Source organism: Ranitomeya imitator, chromosome 9 (genome assembly GCF_032444005.1).
Source record: "Ranitomeya imitator isolate aRanImi1 chromosome 9, aRanImi1.pri, whole genome shotgun sequence".
Lineage (NCBI taxonomy): Eukaryota > Metazoa > Chordata > Amphibia > Anura > Dendrobatidae > Ranitomeya > Ranitomeya imitator.
In genome coordinates this window covers 148,728,687-148,746,089 of record NC_091290.1, presented here as the reverse complement: position 1 = coordinate 148,746,089, position 17,403 = coordinate 148,728,687, and positions in this window count along the sequence as shown.

The window sequence follows — 17,403 nt, the reverse complement described above, 5'->3', positions numbered from 1 at the left end:
GCCACAATTGAACTAAAGACCCAATCATTGAAAGGTAATCGAACTAACCTCTGAGCCACTGTGCTGCCTGAGCATACGTGCTACGTGAGCAACTATGCTGCTAGAGCATCCGTGCTGCCTGAGCATGCTTGCTGCCTGAGCATCAGTGCTGCCTGAACATTATAGGTTGGCTAGGTCATCAATTTGTATATCAGTGCACACCAACAGGTCATAAAAAACTAGAGTGGGTCCATTTGCAATTTCTAAAGTGCAACTGAGAGGTAGAATTACTCAGAACTCAGTCACAACTGAACTAAGGACCCATGCACTGGAAGGTAATGGAGCTAACCACTGAGCCACTGTGCTTACTAAGCTTTATGTGGTGGCTAGGTCATCAATATGTCTATCAGTGCCCAACGACTGGTCATGAAATACTAGAGAGGGTCCACTTGTAGTTTCTAAAGTACAACGGAGAGGTAGAATTACTCAGACCTCAGTCACAATTCAACTAAGGACCCATGCACTGGAAGGTAATGGAGCTAACCACTGAGCCACTGTGCTTACTAAGCTTTATGTGGTGGCTAGGTCATCAATATGTCTATTAGTGCCCAACGACAGGTCATGAAATACTAGAGCGGGTTCATTTGTAATTTCTTAAGTACAACTGAGAGGTAGAATTACTCAGACCTCAGCCACAATTGAACTAAAGACCCAATCATTGAAAGGTAATCGAACTAACCTCTGAGCCACTGTGCTGCCTGAGCATACGTGCTACGTGAGCAACTATGCTGCTAGAGCATCCGTGCTGCCTGAGCATGCTTGCTGCCTGAGCATCAGTGCTGCCTGAACATTATAGGTTGGCTAGGTCATCAATTTGTATATCAGTGCACACCAACAGGTCATAAAAAACTAGAGTGGGTCCATCTGCAATTTCTAAAGTGCAACTGAGAGGTAGAATTACTCAGACCTCAGTCACAACTGAACTAAGGACCCATGCACTGGAAGGTAATGGAGCTAACCACTGAGCCACTGTGCTTACTAAGCTTTATGTGGTGGCTAGGTCATCAATATGTCTATCAGTGCCCAACGACAGGTCATGAATTACTAGAGCAGGTCCAATTGTAATTTCTAAAATACAACTGAGAGGTAGAGTTACTCAGACCTCAGTTGGAATTGAACTAAGGACCAAAGCATAGAAATGTAATCGAGCAAACTACTGAGCCACCATGCTGCTTGAGTATTACGCGATGGTTATGTCATCAATGTGTCTATCAGTGCATACCGACAGTTTGTCAAAAACTAGAACAAGTCCACTTGTATGTATATGTATATCAGTGTAAACCAACAGGTCATGAAAAACTAGAGTGGGTCCATTTGCAATTTCTAAAGTGCAACAGAGAGGTAGAATTACTCAGATCTCAGTCACAATTGAACTAAGGACACATGCACTGGAAGGTAATGGAGCTAACCACTGAGCCACTGTGCTTACTAAGCTTTATGTGGTGGCTAGGTCATCAATATGTCCATCAGTGCCCAACGACTGGTCATGAAATACTAGAGAGGGTCCACTTGTAGTTTCTAAAGTACAACTGAGAGGTAGAATTACTCAGACCTCAGTCACAATTGAACTAAGGACCCATGCACTGGAAGGAAATGGAGCTAACCACTGAGCCACTGTGCTTACTAAGCTTTATGTGGTGGCTAGGTCATCAATATGTCTATTAGTGCCCAACGACAGGTCATGAAATACTAGAGCGGGTTCATTTGTAATTTCTTAAGTACAACTGAGAGGTAGAATTACTCAGACCTCAGCCACAATTGAACTAAAGACCCAATCATTGAAAGGTAATCGAACTAACCTCTGAGCCACTGTGCTGCCTGAGCATACGTGCTACGTGAGCAACTATGCTGCTAGAGCATCCGTGCTGCCTGAGCATGCTTGCTGCCTGAGCATCAGTGCTGCCTGAACATTATAGGTTGGCTAGGTCATCAATTTGTATATCAGTGCACACCAACAGGTCATAAAAAACTAGAGTGGGTCCATTTGCAATTTCTAAAGTGCAACTGAGAGGTAGAATTACTCAGACCTCAGTCACAACTGAACTAAGGACCCATGCACTGGAAGGTAATGGAGCTAACCACTGAGCCACTGTGCTTACTAAGCTTTATGTGGTGGCTAGGTCATCAATATGTCTATCAGTGCCCAACGACAGGTCATGAATTACTAGAGCGGGTCCAATTGTAATTTCTAAAATACAACTGAGAGGTAGAGTTACTCAGACCTCAGTTGGAATTGAACTAAGGACCAAAGCATAGAAATGTAATCGAGCAAACTACTGAGCCACCATGCTGCTTGAGTATTACGCGATGGTTATGTCATCAATGTGTCTATCAGTGCATACCGACAGTTTGTCAAAAACTAGAACATGTCCACTTGTATGTATATGTATATCAGTGTAAACCAAAAGGTCATGAAAAACTAGAGTGGGTCCATTTGCAATTTCTAAAGTGCAACAGAGAGGTAGAATTACTCAGATCTCACTCACAATTGAACTAAGGACACATGCACTGGAAGGTAATGGAGCTAACCACTGAGCCACTGTGCTTACTAAGCTTTATGTGGTGGCTAGGTCATCAATATGTCCATCAGTGCCCAACGACTGGTCATGAAATACTAGAGAGGGTCCACTAGTAGTTTCTAAAGTACAACTGAGAGGTAGAATTACTCAGACCTCAGTCACAATTGAACTAAGGAACCATGCACTGGAAGGTAATGGAGCTAACCACTGAGCCACTGTGCTTACTAAGCTTTATGTGGTGGCTAGGTCATCAATATGTCTATTAGTGCCCAACGACAGGTCATGAAATACTAGAGCGGGTTCATTTGTAATTTCTTAAGTACAACAGAGGTAGAATTACTCAGACCTCAGCCACAATTGAACTAAAGACCCAATCATTGAAAGGTAATCGAACTAACCTCTGAGCCACTGTGCTGCCTGAGCATACGTGCTACGTGAGCAACTATGCTGCTAGAGCATCCGTGCTGCCTGAGCATGCTTGCTGCCTGAGCATCAGTGCTGCCTGAACATTATAGGTTGGCTAGGTCATCAATTTGTATATCAGTGCACACCAACAGGTCATAAAAAACTAGAGTGGGTCCATTTGCAATTTCTAAAGTGCAACTGAGAGGTAGAATTACTCAGACCTCAGTCACAACTGAACTAAGGACCCATGCACTGGAAGGTAATGGAGCTAACCACTGAGCCACTGTGCTTACTAAGCCTTATGTGGTGGCTAGGTCATCAATATGTCTATCAGTGCCCAACGACAGGTCATGAAATACTAGAGCGGGTCCAATTGTAATTTCTAAAGTACAACTGAGAGGTAGAGTTACTCAGACCTCAGTTGGAATTGAACTAAGGACCAAAGCATAGAAATGTAATCGAGCAAACTACTGAGCCACCATGCTGCTTGAGTATTACGCGATGGTTATGTCATCAATGTGTCTATCAGTGCATACCGACAGTTTGTCAAAAACTAGAACAAGTCCACTTGTATGTATATGTATATCAGTGTAAACCAACAGGTCATGAAAAACTAGAGTGGGTCCATTTGCAATTTCTAAAGTGCAACAGAGAGGTAGAATTACTCAGATCTCAGTCACAATTAAACTAAGGACACATGCACTGGAAGGTAATGGAGCTAACCACTGAGCCACTGTGCTTACTAAGCTTTATGTGGTGGCTAGGTCATCAATGTCTATTAGTGCCCAACGACAGGTCATGAAATACTAGAGCGGGTATTTGTAATTTCTTAAGTACAACTGAGAGGTAGAATTACTCAGACCTCAGCCACAATTGAACTAAAGACCCAATCATTGAAAGGTAATCGAACTAACCTCTGAGCCACTGTGCTGCCTGAGCATACGTGCTACGTGAGCAACTATGCTGCTAGAGCATCCGTGCTGCCTGAGCATGCTTGCTGCCTGAGCATCAGTGCTGCCTGAACATTATAGGTTGGCTAGGTCATCAATTTGTATATCAGTGCACACCAACAGGTCATAAAAAACTAGAGTGGGTCCATTTGCAATTTCTAAAGTGCAACTGAGAGGTAGAATTACTCAGACCTCAGTCACAACTGAACTAAGGACCCATGCACTGGAAGGTAATGGAGCTAACCACTGAGCCACTGTGCTTACTAAGCTTTATGTGGTGGCTAGGTCATCAATATGTCTATCAGTGCCCAACGACAGGTCATGAATTACTAGAGCGGGTCCAATTGTAATTTCTAAAATACAACTGAGAGGTAGAGTTACTCAGACCTCAGTTGGAATTGAACTAAGGACCAAAGCATAGAAATGTAATCGAGCAAACTACTGAGCCACCATGCTGCTTGAGTATTACGCGATGGTTATGTCATCAATGTGTCTATCAGTGCATACCGACAGTTTGTCAAAAACTAGAACAAGTCCACTTGTATGTATATGTATATCAGTGTAAACCAAAAGGTCATGAAAAACTAGAGTGGGTCCATTTGCAATTTCTAAAGTGCAACAGAGAGGTAGAATTACTCAGATCTCACTCACAATTGAACTAAGGACACATGCACTGGAAGGTAATGGAGCTAACCACTGAGCCACTGTGCTTACTAAGCTTTATGTGGTGGCTAGGTCATCAATATGTCCATCAGTGCCCAACGACTGGTCATGAAATACTAGAGAGGGTCCACTTGTAGTTTCTAAAGTACAACTGAGAGGTAGAATTACTCAGACCTCAGTCACAATTGAACTAAGGACCCATGCACTGGAAGGTAATGGAGCTAACCACTGAGCCACTGTGCTTACTAAGCTTTATGTGGTGGCTAGGTCATCAATATGTCTATTAGTGCCCAACGACAGGTCATGAAATACTAGAGCGGGTTCATTTGTAATTTCTTAAGTACAACAGAGGTAGAATTACTCAGACCTCAGCCACAATTGAACTAAAGACCCAATCATTGAAAGGTAATCGAACTAACCTCTGAGCCACTGTGCTGCCTGAGCATACGTGCTACGTGAGCAACTATGCTGCTAGAGCATCCGTGCTGCCTGAGCATGCTTGCTGCCTGAGCATCAGTGCTGCCTGAACATTATAGGTTGGCTAGGTCATCAATTTGTATATCAGTGCACACCAACAGGTCATAAAAAAACTAGAGTGGGTCCATTTGCAATTTCTAAAGTGCAACTGAGAGGTAGAATTACTCAGACCTCAGTCACAACTGAACTAAGGACCCATGCACTGGAAGGTAATGGAGCTAACCACTGAGCCACTGTGCTTACTAAGCTTTATGTGGTGGCTAGGTCATCAATATGTCTATCAGTGCCCAACGACTGGTCATGAAATACTAGAGAGGGTCCACTTGTAGTTTCTAAAGTACAACTGAGAGGTAGAATTACTCAGACCTCAGTCACAATTGAACTAAGGACCCATGCACTGGAAGGTAATGGAGCTAACCACTGAGCCACTGTGCTTACTAAGCTTTATGTGGTGGCTAGGTCATCAATATGTCTATTAGTGCCCAACGACAGGTCATGAAATACTAGAGCGGGTTCATTTGTAATTTCTTAAGTACAACTGAGAGGTAGAATTACTCAGACCTCAGCCACAATTGAACTAAAGACCCAATCATTGAAAGGTAATCGAACTAACCTCTGAGCCACTGTGCTGCCTGAGCATACGTGCTACGTGAGCAACTATGCTGCTAGAGCATCCGTGCTGCCTGAGCATGCTTGCTGCCTGAGCATCAGTGCTGCCTGAACATTATAGGTTGGCTAGGTCATCAATTTGCATATCAGTGCACACCAACAGGTCATAAAAAACTAGAGTGGGTCCATTTGCAATTTCTAAAGTGCAACTGAGAGGTAGAATTACTCAGACCTCAGTCACAACTGAACTAAGGACCCATGCACTGGAAGGTAATGGAGCTAACCACTGAGCCACTGTGCTTACTAAGCCTTAAGTGGTGGCTAGGTCATCAATATGTCTATCAGTGCCCAACGACAGGTCATGAAATACTAGAGCGGGTCCAATTGTAATTTCTAAAGTACAACTGAGAGGTAGAGTTACTCAGACCTCAGTTGGAATTGAACTAAGGACCAAAGCATAGAAATGTAATCGAGCAAACTACTGAGCCACCATGCTGCTTGAGTATAACGCGATGGTTATGTCATCAATGTGTCTATCAGTGCATACCGACAGTTTGTCAAAAACTAGAACAAGTCCACTTGTATGTATATGTATATCAGTGTAAACCAACAGGTCATGAAAAACTAGAGTGGGTCCATTTGCAATTTCTAAAGTGCAACAGAGAGGTAGAATTACTCAGATCTCAGTCACAATTAAACTAAGGACACATGCACTGGAAGGTAATGGAGCTAACCACTGAGCCACTGTGCTTACTAAGCTTTATGTGGTGGCTAGGTCATCAATATGTCTATCAGTGCCCAACGACAGGTCATGAAATACTAGAGCGGGTTCATTTGTAATTTCTTAAGTACAACTGAGAGGTAGAATTACTCAGACCTCAGCCACAATTGAACTAAAGACCCAATCATTGAAAGGTAATCGAACTAACCTCTGAGCCACTGTGCTGCCTGAGCATACGTGCTACGTGAGCAACTATGCTGCTAGAGCATCCGTGCTGCCTGAGCATGCTTGCTGCCTGAGCATCAGTGCTGCCTGAACATTATAGGTTGGCTAGGTCATCAATTTGTATATCAGTGCACACCAACAGGTCATAAAAAACTAGAGTGGGTCCATTTGCAATTTCTAAAGTGCAACTGAGAGGTAGAATTACTCAGACCTCAGTCACAACTGAACTAAGGACCCATGCACTGGAAGGTAATGGAGCTAACCACTGAGCCACTGTGCTTACTAAGCTTTATGTGGTGGCTAGGTCATCAATATGTCTATCAGTGCCCAACGACTGGTCATGAAATACTAGAGAGGGTCCACTTGTAGTTTCTAAAGTACAACGGAGAGGTAGAATTACTCAGACCTCAGTCACAATTCAACTAAGGACCCATGCACTGGAAGGTAATGGAGCTAACCACTGAGCCACTGTGCTTACTAAGCTTTATGTGGTGGCTAGGTCATCAATATGTCTATCAGTGCCCAACGACTGGTCATGAAATACTAGAGAGGGTCCACTTGTAGTTTCTAAAGTACAACTGAGAGGTAGAATTACTCAGACCTCAGTCACAATTGAACTAAGGACCCATGCACTGGAAGGTAATGGAGCTAACCACTGAGCCACTGTGCTTACTAAGCTTTATGTGGTGGCTAGGTCATCAATATGTCTATCAGTGCCCAACGACTGGTCATGAAATACTAGAGAGGGTCCACTTGTAGTTTCTAAAGTACAACGGAGAGGTAGAATTACTCAGACCTCAGTCACAATTCAACTAAGGACCCATGCACTGGAAGGTAATGGAGCTAACCACTGAGCCACTGTGCTTACTAAGCTTTATGTGGTGGCTAGGTCATCATTATGTCTATTAGTGCCCAACGACAGGTCATGAAATACTAGAGCGGGTTCATTTGTAATTTCTTAAGTACAACTGAGAGGTAGAATTACTCAGACCTCAGCCACAATTGAACTAAAGACCCAATCATTGAAAGGTAATCGAACTAACCTCTGAGCCACTGTGCTGCCTGAGCATACGTGCTACGTGAGCAACTATGCTGCTAGAGCATCCGTGCTGCCTGAGCATGCTTGCTGCCTGAGCATCAGTGCTGCCTGAACATTATAGGTTGGCTAGGTCATCAATTTGTATATCAGTGCACACCAACAGGTCATAAAAAACTAGAGTGGGTCCATTTGCAATTTCTAAAGTGCAACTGAGAGGTAGAATTACTCAGACCTCAGTCACAACTGAACTAAGGACCCATGCACTGGAAGGTAATGGAGCTAACCACTGAGCCACTGTGCTTACTAAGCTTTATGTGGTGGCTAGGTCATCAATATGTCTATCAGTGCCCAACGACAGGTCATGAATTACTAGAGCGGGTCCAATTGTAATTTCTAAAATACAACTGAGAGGTAGAGTTACTCAGACCTCAGTTGGAATTGAACTAAGGACCAAAGCATAGAAATGTAATCGAGCAAACTACTGAGCCACCATGCTGCTTGAGTATTACGCGATGGTTATGTCATCAATGTGTCTATCAGTGCATACCGACAGTTTGTCAAAAACTAGAACAAGTCCACTTGTATGTATATGTATATCAGTGTAAACCAACAGGTCATGAAAAACTAGAGTGGGTCCATTTGCAATTTCTAAAGTGCAACAGAGAGGTAGAATTACTCAGATCTCAGTCACAATTGAACTAAGGACACATGCACTGGAAGGTAATGGAGCTAACCACTGAGCCACTGTGCTTACTAAGCTTTATGTGGTGGCTAGGTCATCAATATGTCCATCAGTGCCCAACGACTGGTCATGAAATACTAGAGAGGGTCCACTTGTAGTTTCTAAAGTACAACTGAGAGGTAGAATTACTCAGACCTCAGTCACAATTGAACTAAGGACCCATGCACTGGAAGGTAATGGAGCTAACCACTGAGCCACTGTGCTTACTAAGCTTTATGTGGTGGCTAGGTCATCAATATGTCTATTAGTGCCCAACGACAGGTCATGAAATACTAGAGCGGGTTCATTTGTAATTTCTTAAGTACAACTGAGAGGTAGAATTACTCAGACCTCAGCCACAATTGAACTAAAGACCCAATCATTGAAAGGTAATCGAACTAACCTCTGAGCCACTGTGCTGCCTGAGCATACGTGTTACGTGAGCAACTATGCTGCTAGAGCATCCGTGCTGCCTGAGCATGCTTGCTGCCTGAGCATCAGTGCTGCCTGAACATTATAGGTTGGCTAGGTCATCAATTTGTATATCAGTGCACACCAACAGGTCATAAAAAACTAGAGTGGGTCCATTTGCAATTTCTAAAGTGCAACTGAGAGGTAGAATTACTCAGACCTCAGTCACAACTGAACTAAGGACCCATGCACTGGAAGGTAATGGAGCTAACCACTGAGCCACTGTGCTTACTAAGCTTTATGTGGTGGCTAGGTCATCAATATGTCTATCAGTGCCCAACGACTGGTCATGAAATACTAGAGAGGGTCCACTAGTAGTTTCTAAAGTACAACTGAGAGGTAGAATTACTCAGACCTCAGTCACAATTGAACTAAGGAACCATGCACTGGAAGGTAATGGAGCTAACCACTGAGCCACTGTGCTTACTAAGCTTTATGTGGTGGCTAGGTCATCAATATGTCTATTAGTGCCCAACGACAGGTCATGAAATACTAGAGCGGGTTCATTTGTAATTTCTTAAGTACAACAGAGGTAGAATTACTCAGACCTCAGTCACAACTGAACTAAGGACCCATGCACTGGAAGGTAATGGAGCTAACCACTGAGCCACTGTGCTTACTAAGCTTTATGTGGTGGCTAGGTCATCAATATGTCTATCAGTGCCCAACGACAGGTCATGAAATACTAGAGCGGGTCCAATTGTAATTTCTAAAGTACAACTGAGAGGTAGAGTTACTCAGACCTCAGTTGGAATTGAACTAAGGACCAAAGCATAGAAATGTAATCGAGCAAACTACTGAGCCACCATGCTGCTTGAGTATTACGCGATGGTTATGTCATCAATGTGTCTATCAGTGCATACCGACAGTTTGTCAAAAACTAGAACAAGTCCACTTGTATGTATATGTATATCAGTGTAAACCAACAGGTCATGAAAAACTAGAGTGGGTCCATTTGCAATTTCTAAAGTGCAACAGAGAGGTAGAATTACTCAGATCTCAGTCACAATTAAACTAAGGACACATGCACTGGAAGGTAATGGAGCTAACCACTGAGCCACTGTGCTTACTAAGCTTTATGTGGTGGCTAGGTCATCAATGTCTATTAGTGCCCAACGACAGGTCATGAAATACTAGAGCGGGTATTTGTAATTTCTTAAGTACAACTGAGAGGTAGAATTACTCAGACCTCAGCCACAATTGAACTAAAGACCCAATCATTGAAAGGTAATCGAACTAACCTCTGAGCCACTGTGCTGCCTGAGCATACGTGCTACGTGAGCAACTATGCTGCTAGAGCATCCGTGCTGCCTGAGCATGCTTGCTGCCTGAGCATCAGTGCTGCCTGAACATTATAGGTTGGCTAGGTCATCAATTTGTATATCAGTGCACACCAACAGGTCATAAAAAACTAGAGTGGGTCCATTTGCAATTTCTAAAGTGCAACTGAGAGGTAGAATTACTCAGACCTCAGTCACAACTGAACTAAGGACCCATGCACTGGAAGGTAATGGAGCTAACCACTGAGCCACTGTGCTTACTAAGCTTTATGTGGTGGCTAGGTCATCAATATGTCTATCAGTGCCCAACGACTGGTCATGAAATACTAGAGAGGGTCCACTAGTAGTTTCTAAAGTACAACTGAGAGGTAGAATTACTCAGACCTCAGTCACAATTGAACTAAGGAACCATGCACTGGAAGGTAATGGAGCTAACCACTGAGCCACTGTGCTTACTAAGCTTTATGTGGTGGCTAGGTCATCAATATGTCTATTAGTGCCCAACGACAGGTCATGAAATACTAGAGCGGGTTCATTTGTAATTTCTTAAGTACAACAGAGGTAGAATTACTCAGACCTCAGTCACAACTGAACTAAGGACCCATGCACTGGAAGGTAATGGAGCTAACCACTGAGCCACTGTGCTTACTAAGCTTTATGTGGTGGCTAGGTCATCAATATGTCTATCAGTGCCCAACGACAGGTCATGAAATACTAGAGCGGGTCCAATTGTAATTTCTAAAGTACAACTGAGAGGTAGAGTTACTCAGACCTCAGTTGGAATTGAACTAAGGACCAAAGCATAGAAATGTAATCGAGCAAACTACTGAGCCACCATGCTGCTTGAGTATTACGCGATGGTTATGTCATCAATGTGTCTATCAGTGCATACCGACAGTTTGTCAAAAACTAGAACAAGTCCACTTGTATGTATATGTATATCAGTGTAAACCAACAGGTCATGAAAAACTAGAGTGGGTCCATTTGCAATTTCTAAAGTGCAACAGAGAGGTAGAATTACTCAGATCTCAGTCACAATTAAACTAAGGACACATGCACTGGAAGGTAATGGAGCTAACCACTGAGCCACTGTGCTTACTAAGCTTTATGTGGTGGCTAGGTCATCAATGTCTATTAGTGCCCAACGACAGGTCATGAAATACTAGAGCGGGTATTTGTAATTTCTTAAGTACAACTGAGAGGTAGAATTACTCAGACCTCAGCCACAATTGAACTAAAGACCCAATCATTGAAAGGTAATCGAACTAACCTCTGAGCCACTGTGCTGCCTGAGCATACGTGCTACGTGAGCAACTATGCTGCTAGAGCATCCGTGCTGCCTGAGCATGCTTGCTGCCTGAGCATCAGTGCTGCCTGAACATTATAGGTTGGCTAGGTCATCAATTTGTATATCAGTGCACACCAACAGGTCATAAAAAACTAGAGTGGGTCCATTTGCAATTTCTAAAGTGCAACTGAGAGGTAGAATTACTCAGACCTCAGTCACAACTGAACTAAGGACCCATGCACTGGAAGGTAATGGAGCTAACCACTGAGCCACTGTGCTTACTAAGCTTTATGTGGTGGCTAGGTCATCAATATGTCTATCAGTGCCCAACGACAGGTCATGAATTACTAGAGCGGGTCCAATTGTAATTTCTAAAATACAACTGAGAGGTAGAGTTACTCAGACCTCAGTTGGAATTGAACTAAGGACCAAAGCATAGAAATGTAATCGAGCAAACTACTGAGCCACCATGCTGCTTGAGTATTACGCGATGGTTATGTCATCAATGTGTCTATCAGTGCATACCGACAGTTTGTCAAAAACTAGAACAAGTCCACTTGTATGTATATGTATATCAGTGTAAACCAAAAGGTCATGAAAAACTAGAGTGGGTCCATTTGCAATTTCTAAAGTGCAACAGAGAGGTAGAATTACTCAGATCTCACTCACAATTGAACTAAGGACACATGCACTGGAAGGTAATGGAGCTAACCACTGAGCCACTGTGCTTACTAAGCTTTATGTGGTGGCTAGGTCATCAATATGTCCATCAGTGCCCAACGACTGGTCATGAAATACTAGAGAGGGTCCACTTGTAGTTTCTAAAGTACAACTGAGAGGTAGAATTACTCAGACCTCAGTCACAATTGAACTAAGGACCCATGCACTGGAAGGTAATGGAGCTAACCACTGAGCCACTGTGCTTACTAAGCTTTATGTGGTGGCTAGGTCATCAATATGTCTATTAGTGCCCAACGACAGGTCATGAAATACTAGAGCGGGTTCATTTGTAATTTCTTAAGTACAACAGAGGTAGAATTACTCAGACCTCAGCCACAATTGAACTAAAGACCCAATCATTGAAAGGTAATCGAACTAACCTCTGAGCCACTGTGCTGCCTGAGCATACGTGCTACGTGAGCAACTATGCTGCTAGAGCATCCGTGCTGCCTGAGCATGCTTGCTGCCTGAGCATCAGTGCTGCCTGAACATTATAGGTTGGCTAGGTCATCAATTTGTATATCAGTGCACACCAACAGGTCATAAAAAAACTAGAGTGGGTCCATTTGCAATTTCTAAAGTGCAACTGAGAGGTAGAATTACTCAGACCTCAGTCACAACTGAACTAAGGACCCATGCACTGGAAGGTAATGGAGCTAACCACTGAGCCACTGTGCTTACTAAGCTTTATGTGGTGGCTAGGTCATCAATATGTCTATCAGTGCCCAACGACTGGTCATGAAATACTAGAGAGGGTCCACTTGTAGTTTCTAAAGTACAACTGAGAGGTAGAATTACTCAGACCTCAGTCACAATTGAACTAAGGACCCATGCACTGGAAGGTAATGGAGCTAACCACTGAGCCACTGTGCTTACTAAGCTTTATGTGGTGGCTAGGTCATCAATATGTCTATTAGTGCCCAACGACAGGTCATGAAATACTAGAGCGGGTTCATTTGTAATTTCTTAAGTACAACTGAGAGGTAGAATTACTCAGACCTCAGCCACAATTGAACTAAAGACCCAATCATTGAAAGGTAATCGAACTAACCTCTGAGCCACTGTGCTGCCTGAGCATACGTGCTACGTGAGCAACTATGCTGCTAGAGCATCCGTGCTGCCTGAGCATGCTTGCTGCCTGAGCATCAGTGCTGCCTGAACATTATAGGTTGGCTAGGTCATCAATTTGCATATCAGTGCACACCAACAGGTCATAAAAAACTAGAGTGGGTCCATTTGCAATTTCTAAAGTGCAACTGAGAGGTAGAATTACTCAGACCTCAGTCACAACTGAACTAAGGACCCATGCACTGGAAGGTAATGGAGCTAACCACTGAGCCACTGTGCTTACTAAGCCTTAAGTGGTGGCTAGGTCATCAATATGTCTATCAGTGCCCAACGACAGGTCATGAAATACTAGAGCGGGTCCAATTGTAATTTCTAAAGTACAACTGAGAGGTAGAGTTACTCAGACCTCAGTTGGAATTGAACTAAGGACCAAAGCATAGAAATGTAATCGAGCAAACTACTGAGCCACCATGCTGCTTGAGTATTACGCGATGGTTATGTCATCAATGTGTCTATCAGTGCATACCGACAGTTTGTCAAAAACTAGAACAAGTCCACTTGTATGTATATGTATATCAGTGTAAACCAACAGGTCATGAAAAACTAGAGTGGGTCCATTTGCAATTTCTAAAGTGCAACAGAGAGGTAGAATTACTCAGATCTCAGTCACAATTAAACTAAGGACACATGCACTGGAAGGTAATGGAGCTAACCACTGAGCCACTGTGCTTACTAAGCTTTATGTGGTGGCTAGGTCATCAATGTCTATTAGTGCCCAACGACAGGTCATGAAATACTAGAGCGGGTTCATTTGTAATTTCTTAAGTACAACTGAGAGGTAGAATTACTCAGACCTCAGCCACAATTGAACTAAAGACCCAATCATTGAAAGGTAATCGAACTAACCTCTGAGCCACTGTGCTGCCTGAGCATACGTGCTACGTGAGCAACTATGCTGCTAGAGCATCCGTGCTGCCTGAGCATGCTTGCTGCCTGAGCATCAGTGCTGCCTGAACATTATAGGTTGGCTAGGTCATCAATTTGTATATCAGTGCACACCAACAGGTCATAAAAAACTAGAGTGGGTCCATTTGCAATTTCTAAAGTGCAACTGAGAGGTAGAATTACTCAGACCTCAGTCACAACTGAACTAAGGACCCATGCACTGGAAGGTAATGGAGCTAACCACTGAGCCACTGTGCTTACTAAGCTTTATGTGGTGGCTAGGTCATCAATATGTCTATCAGTGCCCAACGACAGGTCATGAATTACTAGAGCGGGTCCAATTGTAATTTCTAAAATACAACTGAGAGGTAGAGTTACTCAGACCTCAGTTGGAATTGAACTAAGGACCAAAGCATAGAAATGTAATCGAGCAAACTACTGAGCCACCATGCTGCTTGAGTATTACGCGATGGTTATGTCATCAATGTGTCTATCAGTGCATACCAACAGTTTGTCAAAAACTAGAACAAGTCCACTTGTATGTATATGTATATCAGTGTAAACCAACAGGTCATGAAAAACTAGAGTGGGTCCATTTGCAATTTCTAAAGTGCAACAGAGAGGTAGAATTACTCAGATCTCAGTCACAATTGAACTAAGGACACATGCACTGGAAGGTAATGGAGCTAACCACTGAGCCACTGTGCTTACTAAGCTTTATGTGGTGGCTAGGTCATCAATATGTCTATCAGTGCCCAACGACTGGTCATGAAATACTAGAGAGGGTCCACTTGTAGTTTCTAAAGTACAACTGAGAGGTAGAATTACTCAGACCTCAGTCACAATTGAACTAAGGACCCATGCACTGGAAGGTAATGGAGCTAACCACTGAGCCACTGTGCTTACTAAGCTTTATGTGGTGGCTAGGTCATCATTATGTCTATTAGCGCCCAACGACAGGTCATGAAATACTAGAGCGGGTTCATTTGTAATTTCTTAAGTACAACTGAGAGGTAGAATTACTCAGACCTCAGCCACAATTGAACTAAAGACCCAATCATTGAAAGGTAATCGAACTAACCTCTGAGCCACTGTGCTGCCTGAGCATACGTGCTACGTGAGCAACTATGCTGCTAGAGCATCCGTGCTGCCTGAGCATGCTTGCTGCCTGAGCATCAGTGCTGCCTGAACATTATAGGTTGGCTAGGTCATCAATTTGTATATCAGTGCACACCAACAGGTCATAAAAAACTAGAGTGGGTCCATTTGCAATTTCTAAAGTGCAACTGAGAGGTAGAATTACTCAGACCTCAGTCACAACTGAACTAAGGACCCATGCACTGGAAGGTAATGGAGCTAACCACTGAGCCACTGTGCTTACTAAGCTTTATGTGGTGGCTAGGTCATCAATATGTCTATCAGTGCCCAACGACAGGTCATGAATTACTAGAGCGGGTCCAATTGTAATTTCTAAAATACAACTGAGAGGTAGAGTTACTCAGACCTCAGTTGGAATTGAACTAAGGACCAAAGCATAGAAATGTAATCGAGCAAACTACTGAGCCACCATGCTGCTTGAGTATTACGCGATGGTTATGTCATCAATGTGTCTATCAGTGCATACCGACAGTTTGTCAAAAACTAGAACATGTCCACTTGTATGTATATGTATATCAGTGTAAACCAAAAGGTCATGAAAAACTAGAGTGGGTCCATTTGCAATTTCTAAAGTGCAACAGAGAGGTAGAATTACTCAGATCTCACTCACAATTGAACTAAGGACACATGCACTGGAAGGTAATGGAGCTAACCACTGAGCCACTGTGCTTACTAAGCTTTATGTGGTGGCTAGGTCATCAATATGTCCATCAGTGCCCAACGACTGGTCATGAAATACTAGAGAGGGTCCACTAGTAGTTTCTAAAGTACAACTGAGAGGTAGAATTACTCAGACCTCAGTCACAATTGAACTAAGGAACCATGCACTGGAAGGTAATGGAGCTAACCACTGAGCCACTGTGCTTACTAAGCTTTATGTGGTGGCTAGGTCATCAATATGTCTATTAGTGCCCAACGACAGGTCATGAAATACTAGAGCGGGTTCATTTGTAATTTCTTAAGTACAACAGAGGTAGAATTACTCAGACCTCAGCCACAATTGAACTAAAGACCCAATCATTGAAAGGTAATCGAACTAACCTCTGAGCCACTGTGCTGCCTGAGCATACGTGCTACGTGAGCAACTATGCTGCTAGAGCATCCGTGCTGCCTGAGCATGCTTGCTGCCTGAGCATCAGTGCTGCCTGAACATTATAGGTTGGCTAGGTCATCAATTTGTATATCAGTGCACACCAACAGGTCATAAAAAACTAGAGTGGGTCCATTTGCAATTTCTAAAGTGCAACTGAGAGGTAGAATTACTCAGACCTCAGTCACAACTGAACTAAGGACCCATGCACTGGAAGGTAATGGAGCTAACCACTGAGCCACTGTGCTTACTAAGCCTTATGTGGTGGCTAGGTCATCAATATGTCTATCAGTGCCCAACGACAGGTCATGAAATACTAGAGCGGGTCCAATTGTAATTTCTAAAGTACAACTGAGAGGTAGAGTTACTCAGACCTCAGTTGGAATTGAACTAAGGACCAAAGCATAGAAATGTAATCGAGCAAACTACTGAGCCACCATGCTGCTTGAGTATTACGCGATGGTTATGTCATCAATGTGTCTATCAGTGCATACCGACAGTTTGTCAAAAACTAGAACAAGTCCACTTGTATGTATATGTATATCAGTGTAAACCAACAGGTCATGAAAAACTAGAGTGGGTCCATTTGCAATTTCTAAAGTGCAACAGAGAGGTAGAATTACTCAGATCTCAGTCACAATTAAACTAAGGACACATGCACTGGAAGGTAATGGAGCTAACCACTGAGCCACTGTGCTTACTAAGCTTTATGTGGTGGCTAGGTCATCAATGTCTATTAGTGCCCAACGACAGGTCATGAAATACTAGAGCGGGTATTTGTAATTTCTTAAGTACAACTGAGAGGTAGAATTACTCAGACCTCAGCCACAATTGAACTAAAGACCCAATCATTGAAAGGTAATCGAACTAACCTCTGAGCCACTGTGCTGCCTGAGCATACGTGCTACGTGAGCAACTATGCTGCTAGAGCATCCGTGCTGCCTGAGCATGCTTGCTGCCTGAGCATCAGTGCTGCCTGAACATTATAGGTTGGCTAGGTCATCAATTTGTATAT